This window comes from Lates calcarifer, linkage group LG15, assembly GCF_001640805.2.
Source record: "Lates calcarifer isolate ASB-BC8 linkage group LG15, TLL_Latcal_v3, whole genome shotgun sequence".
NCBI lineage: Eukaryota > Metazoa > Chordata > Actinopteri > Centropomidae > Lates > Lates calcarifer.
In genome coordinates this window covers 7,360,697-7,372,057 of record NC_066847.1, presented here as the reverse complement: position 1 = coordinate 7,372,057, position 11,361 = coordinate 7,360,697, and positions in this window count along the sequence as shown.

Below are 11,361 nucleotides of genomic sequence, written 5' to 3'. Positions count from 1 at the left end.
AAAGGAGAAAGCTGAACAGCTCAACCACAAGTAATAGTAAAGACTGTATAATTTTATGGATGAAACACTTCCTTTTCACCTGATTTTGTGAATAATTAACAAGTACCACTGAAATCTGTTTATCGTTTGATTTTTTAGCATTGATGGTTTACAGCATAAGACTGTAAATGTTTTTGTTTAGAACTTAAAGTTGACAATGTATGCAATCTTGTCTTCTTATTACAATATTGTGCTAACACAGTCTCCTGATATTATGTATGGTAATTTCAGTAATGTGCCTGATAAATACAGGCTTTCTCTGTGCTCTTGTCACCACTGTACAACATAATACAAGTTAACCAAATTTGAGCAGACATGGGCATGGGGTCATATTAAAAAAGCACAAGAAAAGATGTGTAGGAGCATAATGTCAAAGCATAACAAATTAAAATGTAAACTCAGAAAGTGAAGCCCAGAGAATCTTTTTCCTGCCTGGAAAAAACAAGTATTTAAACATGGTGATAAAGTGTATCACACAACCTGCCAAAATGTTCACTGTAACACCGAAGTCGATGTAAAAGTTTCCAAGGACATCAAAACAACCACGCCTCTGGAAAAAGAGAAACTATACTTGAGCTCATCACAGCACTTTGTAACATTCATACATGCGTGAACAGTGTAAACAAGGTTACTCAATCCAGTCAAAGCCCGAAAGAGAATTGGAAAACACTGTTCCATTTCATTCTAAAAACGGAATATATTTATTCAGTTGCAGAAAAAGTAAAATAAGACAGCATTAGAGAGTAAGGGAACAGTACAGGTTGTGACAACACTTTTAATGAAAATTGATATCAGCAAGTCAGTGTCCTCTACCCTGACATGATGGAGGCATTAATCAACTATATATTTTTGCATTATTGTACTACACATTTGCTTTGTGTGTATTTAAGAAAAGAGGTACTGGCGACTAAAGACTTTAATGTATTAGTTTTCAAAAGGTTAGCTCTTAATAACTAACCTTGTAGCTTCTCTTGAAAATAAGTTGATATGATCGTGATATCAATGGCTTTGCAAAGAGCCTCGAGGCAGTGAAAGAAAGAGGGGAGAAAACATGTGCGTGCATGTATTTGTGTGTATGTAAGTGCATGCACTGGGCAGGTGTGTATTGACAGAGGTGACTGTTTTCTCTCTCCATATTTTTACACAAAACCATATCACCCGCACATTAAAAACAGACACATACATGTGCAACACACAAACACACACTCCTCCCCTCTCTCTTCATTTGATATTTGGATACTCAGATCACTGCAACTCTGACTGCCCAAATGCACAATACTTAATAATCCTATATTGTGTGTGTTTGTTTTTGTGTTATGTGTGTGTGAGTGTGTGTGCATGCGTGTCAATGAGCACATTCATGCATGTGTGTGTACGTTATCATGCTGCTGAATAGGTATTGTTTTCCTCTGCACTTCTGATCGGGCAATTTGGCAGCGGGCTCAGGGAGGGGAAGCTAATGCGGATCTAATGAGTCAGCAGCCCGGCAGGATTGAGAAGTGTATCGGCGCAGTAATGTGAGGAGATGGGCCCATGTCGCCTTGAGGGATTAGAATTTTGAGCTGCACTAGATGGGGGACCCAAGCAAGGCCACATCCTTCCACCTCTTCCCTCCTCCCTCCTTATACCTTTCCTTCTCTCTCCTAAATAATTCCCCTAGTGGATGTATGAGCTCTCGCTCTGCAGCCCACCCTGGGAGTAATTGATTTCTTCGGAGCTCCCTGTTCTGCTGGTAGTGGTGGTGGTGGTGATGATGGTGGTGGTGGCAACAGTGGAAGAGGCTCTTAGTCTTTGTGTATTGTCAGAGCTTACGCACATGGTACTGATGCATGGGAGAATTACACAAGGATTGACAGATTACATCACCAGTGAGCTAGTGCCTGTTAACCACAGTTTACAATCACTGTCTCTACTGGTAGTGGTGGGAAAATGAGGGAGAGAGGGGGTTTACATACTTACAATTGGACCAGCTATGCTCTGACAATAGGTATGTAAATGATCACCTGTGAATATACTGTACGTGATAGGGCTGATTCCCCAAAATTACAAAAGAAAATCAGTATTTTCCAAGTCATGCAGAGTTTTCATTTGTTCAGGTTTTGAAATATACAACTCTGTTTTTTCCGCAACACTAACACAATGGAGATGAATACAAATTTAGAGTCTAAAACTTAATTTAACAATTAAATTTACAGTACAATTTAACAGTAACATCTTCTTCCAGGAACAATATCCCTGTTATTCTAGATAATCCACAAAACACACTGTCAAAGTTCATATCGACTATTTCTGTACTAGAAAGTAGTTCCAGTGAAATTTGCTTACAGCTACACACCACACAGGATAAGTTAAAGAACTGTTTTTTGTCAAATGGGTTAACTGACCCTTTAACTATACATGGGTCTTTATAGTGAAGCATGCATTTATCTTTATTCATAAATGAAGGTATGTTCATACAGAGAGGTATGCATTTCTGACAGATGACTGATGTGTGTTTGATCACTTCTCTCCTCCTTGTTCCTATAAAGTTCTGCTGGTTGTGTGTCTGTGTGTGTGTGTGAGAGAAAGAGGTGGGAGTGATGGTGAGGGTGTGTGGTTGGGCTGTGCTAGTGGGGTGATCATGTCTCAGCATTGATATTCAAATATGCCCTGAAAATACAAACCCTTATGTCAGGGATCAAGGACTCGCCGCGTTTCAACACAATCACTTCACTGAGCATGCTTCTCTCATAAATAAAGGAGCAGCACTCTACTTCATACCACTGTGTTTTAATTATTAAGATAGAACCACAGAGGTTATCTCACTGTTCTCCGCCAGCAACTAGAGAGACGAAACAATTTGAATTTTTGCCAGCACAGTGCTTAGAGAGCAACACTGTAAGGTGGCACAATTGAAGGACAATAGAATTCAAGTGCTAAACTCTGAATCTCAAAAAAAGAGTAAAAAAGACAAAGAAGCACTTCCCACTTAACAGAGCAGAACAAGGGAAGATACTTTAATGCCTCTAATTTTATGTGTGGGATGTTATTTAAAACTGTACAGCTTATTTAAATTAAAGCTTAACCACTTTAAGTGTTCCGATACAAAAGTATAGAAAATTATTAGCTGATAATATTTGGTATTACCTACAATTCAGACTTTGATGAAATGGACAGGGTGAGGCAAATGTGCTAAAATATTTTTTTTATTCTGAGAGTTGAGATACTCGAGAAATACACCAGTGCAACCATGAGCCACAGGTGACTAAATAGATTCATCTTGATGCGCAAGGCTACATGAAGTGAATTATCATAATGGCGAACACCTACATACATGTAATAAAGCCGGTCAGCATTGTAAAAAATGAACACTGGGCGAGGCGCATTTCCTCCCTCATTAATTTAACGGGAGGACCATTATTTGTTTTCCTAGTGTTCATTAGTCAGGTGAGGCTGTCATGGTGGGCCACCACAGTTGGGAGGTGAAGACATTTCTTGCGTTTGTAACAATGCAGACAGGAGGTGTGTCTTTGTGTTCAGAAGTGCATTACACATTGCCTGTTGCTAAAGAGGGGAGGTAGTTGGGAGAAATGGTAAAGGGTAGGAGGAGAAGAGTTTGAATGGGGAGTGGGGGGGGCAGAGAAAAAAAGGGGGGAGGTGGTTATGTGGTACTTTCACCCGCATCGATTGCCTGTTTTTAATCGGGCATAACAAATATAACTTCCCTCGAATCGAATTCCCCAGGTAAACCGTTATAAAACTAACCTTGTTATATTTATTGACAGGACATTGAGATAAATATTAGAGCCTTGTGGAAAAGGGGGGGGGGGGTTCCAATCCATTGATTTCTGTGAAAAAAAATAAAATGCCATAGTATTCATCTAACAAAGCACACCTCTGCTGCTCCTCTCCCTCCCTCCGTCTTCTTTTCCATCCCCCCTACCCACTCTCCTTAGCATATTAGGTGGAGAATAATGTGAAAAAATGCTTAGCACACGGGAACGAGGCCGGTGTGTGCAGACGTGGGAGTGGGTCCCCCGGGGGTGCAGTGGAGCCCCTATCCCATAAATCCCGGCTCCGGTGCAAACAATCAATTTTCAATTTTAATTATTTACCATGGCCTGCCGGACAGAGGCATTTATTTTCACGCTCTGTCCGGATTAAAAATTAAAAATTAGGAGATTAATATTTGGTAGAGTGGGCAGAAAAACGAAAAAGACCTGCTCAAAAAATTCTTTATTATCTTTCTCCCCTTCCCCTCATGTGACGGGCGAAGGTTAGTGATAGCCAAACGAGTCAATCAATAACTTCATAAATTTTCACAGACCTCCATCGCCTTGCCCCTGCCACCCTTGCACCCATTGCTATTTTAGCTGGGCTCCATCTGTCGGGGGCCAGTAACATTAAGCCTGTGTGAGGGGAGAAACTGGCAAAATGTGCTGCTCAGCACTTTCTGTCCGAGCTCTCCAGGTTTTGGCCTCTACTCTCACTGGCGTTCCAATATTTCATCTGTAAATTTAATTACAGAACCTGGAGCAATACAGCCAAGGTATCCCCTGTCAAGCTCTCATTCACACAGAACCAGTATTATAAGTGGCAACCTGCAATAAACAGCAATGTGAAAACACTAGACAGGGCCTGCAACATATTCTTCAGACAAACCAAATACAATTGGTGACAGCTCACAACAGAAGATGTCTGTTTATATAAAATATGGCCATACATAAATAAAAATGTCCATATGCCAACACATTCAGGACAGCGTTATCGTCTTATGGCCTGGCTCAAACAAGCAACATCACATATCAACAAAGCTATCCAGCTTAAACTAAACCACCTAGCCATTGTCAATTAACAAAAAACAATAAAGCATCCATAGCTCACATATCTGGCCCTGTTATACAGGAGTGACAACAACACACTAACACTTTACTGTCACACTTTTCACCATGATGTATCCAGCAGTCTATAGGAGGGACTCTAATGTGTCCATAAATTTCAGCAACAGCGCGTACCAGCTTCTCTGGAGTGAAGGCTTTAATGGCGATCAACAGGGGTGCCGCTGATGATCTCATGCACCCACTGGGTTTTTGTGGTGATTTTGTTTCATGTTTTACAACATTTACCTGATATGACTTTGCTCACAGTAAACTTCTGGAATAACCTGTATTTCCTGGTGTCATTTAACAGCATTACAGCACTTTGTACAGTAACGCTGTGCAAAGAAACATGCCACTACATGTTCTGTGGGAAAACATCTGGGGATGCAACGACAACAATTAAGAAACCTAAGGTCAAAGTGGTGAGAGGTATTGTTTAATGTGGGATTTCAAAAATAAAAAACTATAAAGAAAGGTTAAAACATGCTGAGTAAGTCATGTTATCGCTTTAAAATCAATTATTCACTTTACTTTGCCCCATTTTAACCACTGTGGGTTTTCTGCATGCATTAATTCAAAAATATTCAAATGTATTTGAATAGGAACAGGATTTCATTTACAAAACAATGTTTTGTTAAGGCCTAGAAAAAGTTGTGCAGATAAAGTCATATGATAACTATTCATCTGATAATAGGTAAGAGCTACAGGAATTTTTAGAAGGCAAACAGGACACACTGGGAGACGGGCTTATTGTCCACTCTGGCCAGAGTAATCCTTTAAATGCAGAAACAATAAATCTTTATGAATTAATATTTGACAAATCTGAATATTAAACTTGGTTGGTTCATATCCAGGAAATCAGGATACAACAGGGGGCATTTGATAGGTATCCTGCTGTCACATTGAGTCTGTATCTTAGATACATAGCCTCTCAAAATCAGACACTTTGTCAGGAGAATGGGAGAACAGAGGGCCAAAAGAGACATATGGGCATTAACAGTGCTTTCCTCTTAAAAAAAACACGTCACTGCAATCCTGGTTTTCTGTGCTATCTTTGAATTTAAACTTTCGTGGTTATTTACATATTCTGTTACTTTTTTCTAATTCCTGAAAACCACCATATCGTAGATATGTGGTTCCAAAACAAGTGAGTCAGAAAGGCAGCAAAAACGAGTGAGCAGGAGATTTTACAATTCATAGACGAGGAAGAAACAGCTAGCCTCTGGCTGTGTGAGTAGCTGCAGACAGGTAGACATGGAGAGCAACAAAGATACAAATAACTGTCAAGGTGCAGAAAGAGACAAAGCAAGCGATGGAGGCGGCGGGGGAAAGGAAAGATCTGAGCAGGAAAGAGACCAAGAGACAGAGGGAGACATAGAGTGTTTTAGTTCAGAGCAGAATGTTGTTATTTATCTGGTGGCTGCTAAACAAATAAGAAGGCTCCCAGTTCTGTGATTGGCTCAGTGGGGTGCTGTCAGATTTAGGCGCATATCTTCCCTCAGCATGCAACAAACTCTCAACACTCCAGCTGCGCTCTCTCTGTGCTCTCAACGTGTTCGCTGAACATTCTCCAAATGTTTTTTGTTTTGTTCTAACATTCCTCAATGTCCTTCACAATGTAGTATCCCTTTAAAGTATTCCTTTAACATTTTTTTCCTGTATAGTCCATTGGCAAACACTACAACAGCAGCTGACAGAAGACAAAGTCCCCTCAATGTCAATCACCACTTAAACCTGCATTTTAAAATTTAAGTTTTAAAAAATTATGTATTCATGGAACAAAGGAGAAATTAGCATAGAGAGAATCGAAGTCTTTAACACTGACTAAAGGGCAGGTTTACTCCCCAGACATAATCTGGATTTAACAGAACTTTATCGATAATGTTAAGCACTCAAGCCATACAAGCCAACAAGAGCCAACAAGACCCCATGGTTTCATGCCAGTGAGGATTCAACAAGCAATGCAAAACCACTGAGCAGATCACTGAAACTCATGCACCTACAGCTCCAGCACCTGCTACCTCTGCATCGATACTGCCCCCCGCAGCTCCAGAGGAAGCTCATCATGGCCCAATCCAACACATTAAAGTGAACCCCCTAATGCACCAAGACCTCTGACCTCTAGCTGGGACTGGGGCCTCTGACACCTGTGTGGCCAGAGGAAGCAGAGGTGAAAGCGGAGGTGGAGCAGACTTGACCTCTCTTTCTGCTTCTCTCTGAAGTGTCCAGCCGCAACTGAGGTCAAGGGTTTGACCTCTGAGCACGGGGAGGTTATTGAGAGCTGTTGACCCCTGCGACAGGCCACTTGATCCTGCTTACCCTTGGGCTTGGGGAGCTCTGTTTGGTCCAGGACCCTGTGGCTATAGCCCACCCCTCCACCACAAGCCCAGAGTAAGAAATGGTCAGGGCCGAACAAACGAGGTCAGGGCAGCAGTGCTGGGAGATTTATGTCCCTCTGAAGCTCCAATAGCCTTCTGGCTCATAGACTAAGCTGAAAGCTGTGGATCATACGCTGCTGATGAATGATGAATTTGTATAGCCCTGTCATATTGTTTTTGCCGTTTGCCATGGTATTGGCATTGTTGCGATGAAGAGGTTAAACTGTGAAATGAATAGGAAATGACCTTGTCAGCTGCTGTATATGATGAATATTGAGTTATCACTTTTTGCAGAGAACTGAATTTTCTTTTGTGGCACTAGAGTTACCTGCACTTGTCTTGACATGACACTACCTACAGGATAAGCAAGTCATGAGAGCAAGTGCTCAGTTCAGGGTGTTAGAAATGCAGAAGTTTATGATATTAGAGCTGGAGGGCATCTGAACTGTTGAGACAAGGCACCAGAAATATGGACAGGAGTATAAGCCAAGAACTGGGTAGAAGTATTTTTGTCATAGTTCTTTCTCTAATAGTAGCATACCTTGTCTGATGATAGTTTTTTAGGTCACTGGGGAGGAAGATTTGCAAGCAAAGATAATGACCTCACTCTGCTGATCACGCCAAGTCTCCACAAGCACTAAAGTAACAATAAGTCACCCTGCAACACTAAAACTTACTAATTCTCCCTCATTCTTCCTTGAGCCCCATAACATATAAATAAATAAGTGTAGAACACACATATCAATCTATCTCCCTTTCCCTGTGCACAGCCCTCTTTTAAAGCGGAGCTATGGGCTTTTACCCAAATGGCGCCAGGGCCACCGGTATCATTTATAACGGGACGGCAGCGCTAATGCAGCGCGTGGTTCAGCCAGGATGTTTTATTCATGCTGTTTTATTATTAGGGCCCCACTTAAAAAGGTGAGGCGCTCTCCTCTCCTCTCCTCTGGCCGCCTCTTGCCGGGGCTGACTGAGGCGCGAGCTTTATCTATCACCCTGACAAGAGCGTCTTCCCTGGGAAGTCTTTCAGAAAACTTCAAACAGCCTCACTATTGATTTCTCCCCCTCTCCACCTGGGCACCGGCATACATCTTCCCCCCACCGTGCAGAGAGACAGAGAGGGTGGAGGGAGGTGGTAGTAGAAGTAGAAAGAGAAGTAAGGAGGGAAAAAAAGGAAGGGAAGTAAAAGAGACTCAGAGAGATAAAAGTAAAAGCGAAGAAGCCTGGCCACTGCATAACAATATGGGTGACCTCACTTTGCTTCATTGCTCCAATTCTTGTTAGCTTCAGATAACCAAGGCTGGCAAGCACACAGGCACAGTGATTACAGCATTCACGGTATGCTAATTATGCATTCAAACACCACTTTGTGGCACATGATTGACTCAAACAGAAAGAACATATGCACACTGTACATCTTATGCCAAGTGATTGTTAGCCATGAAAGTGACACCTTGAAAGGAGATTTCTTGAATTCCAGGAACAATAAAGACAATGTCACTTTATACTACAAGGTGAAACATGAAAGAGTTACAATTAAAATGTGAATTAATAATGCCACTACAATTGCCCCTTGATACCTTTTTCAATCCACTTCTTAAAAATACATGTCTCTGCTATCTCTAATATCAGAAAGAAAGGCAGGAGAGAGGAAACTAGAGTAGATACTGCACAACCCTACAGTAATAAAGATAACGTTCAAGTCATCTGCGCATGACTCTCGTCTCTATTGTATCTTTTTGTTCCAATTTCAAGAGGCTGTGGAAAAATGAAAGGAATAAGGACCCTTATTATTCCCTGTAATCAATGTCTCTCCTTGATAAGAAACAGATGCCACAGCAACTATGATTTGAGACCGTTTGATGATGGGATTTATTACCTTGCCCATTTGTTGCCACAAGAGACGGCTCACTGATACGGAAGGAGATATGATTTAATGAGTTGTTAATGATTTGTCCTCAGAGGGTTAATGGGAAACAGTGGGCCTATGAACTATTTAAAAGTGCAGCCATATTTAAAGATTGTTTTAGAGCCCCACACTCACTCAAAGGGGCACTCATAAATTAAATAACAGACTTGAGCTGATAAGCAAGTAATTAACACAATAAAGTAAGAAAGCCAAACCCTTGTGGGAAGGATATGAAAGCATGGGATCAATTAAAATCCTGGCATGTTATTGGACACCCTTTCTGATGGACACATTTGTGAGATGTTTCACCTCTATAAACATCTTTAATTGTAGCATTTCTTTGTTTAATAGTCTGTAACTACACCATTAATCCTTTAACTATTTAACTTGGGAGGTAAGAGCTTAGAGTGTATATTCGGAAGATCTTTTTCAGAGGTGTGAATCTTCTGCGTGGTTGTAAAAGCCCCCTGGCACTCTAACACACTCTGAAATCAATAGCACAAGACCCCATAGGAGAAGCAGGGAGGAAGCCATTGATTGACACGTTACTCTCATGTCAAACAGTAGAACATGGCATGGCAGCAACCACCTGCCGTCTGCTCCACCTGCCGCTCTCACCTCTCTACCAGACTTCACTAGATAAATGTTGCATTCTTAAAAAAGCAGTGTATGCTTGCTGTGCACAAGTTGAATTAAAAAAACAATACAGTGTGATGTGTGTGATTTTTTTAAGAACTGTCAAATTTAATTGTTCAGTTTCAGCTCACGTCCTAATCAGGGATGTTGAACGTCTCGCTGCAAACAAACTGTCACAAAACCTGACTTCTAGCAAACGTCTTTATCGCTTCAAAGTATTTCTGGATTCCCGATGGACCCATCTAAGCACCGTTATTGCACTGGAGGTGAGGCAAAGAAAAATTACCTACTCTGTGTTTTTGTTGTGTTAGCTCTGACATCCACCCCTCTCCACCATCTACCCCGTGATGTTGGATAGCCTCTGGCCATCACACCGACCTAGGTGGTTTGTTTTTCTTTGTAGCAGGGCTCAGGTCTTCCTTTAATTCCACTTATTTTCGTTTGTGCTTTGGTTTGAGAGAGACAGGAAGTGCACCTGAGTGTTTGCAGTGCCTGGTGTTGGGTGCCCTGAAAGAAGCATAAATTAACACCCTCTACAATGGCACCCTGAAGCAACCTCCTGGTGCGCGACATCAATATGGAGCGAGAAGCAAGCTGTGAGCGCGTACTGTCAGAGGCCAAATGGTTGGGAGGAGATGTCACTATTTGGCAGATGCTAGACAATAGCCCAGCATCACCAACTCTAACACATATTCACTGAAGTAGACTTCCAGAAATTGACACACAAGCATCTGTACATGTACAAAAATGCATGTACAAACACACACAATTAAATCTGTTGGTATAAATGGGTACACATACACACCAACACAGCAGTTAAGTACTTTAGTTTTGAATTTGCATAGACACTTGTGACACTTAACTCATGCCTGAATCCTCCTTTTCTCACATATATTTCTTTTTTTTTTTCATTCAACCCACAAACCTAATGATCTCAAAATGGCAGATGAAAGATAAAATTGAAGTATTATACACAGGCAACTGATAGGAAAACGTAAGCACAGCAGTCCAATGAAAGACAAAACACAAACAGGCCCAGATTAATATTTCATTATCAGTGAAATATTCATAAGTTATTGTCAGGCTAAAACCTCTTATAAGCCCTTTGTGTTGTATTTGTGTGTGTCTTGAACTTGGAAGGTGAACAAGGAGAGGGGGCATCTGAGCATCTAATATGTCCCACAAATGTGATGAACGGCAGGACAGAAGACAAAGAAGACTCCTGAGCATTCATTAGCAGCACTCCTAGACATGGGAAAGACAGAGGGTGCAGCAGATGTGAGGGCTATATGTATTTTATGTCTGTCCTCACACAAAAACACACAGACTCATTTTCTCCTTCTCTTTCTCTGTGAATTTATGTGAGTAAGCAATAAGGGAGAAGGCAGCATGATCTCCAGACACTTTTATCTGCCAGCTGTCTGACATTTGAGTGTTAGTGTTAAGATTTTTAATGATACTACCATCACTTCAAAAAGTTGCTCTATAAAAGATAACCAACTGATCAATTTGGATGAAACAATGTGTGTCAAAGTGTAAA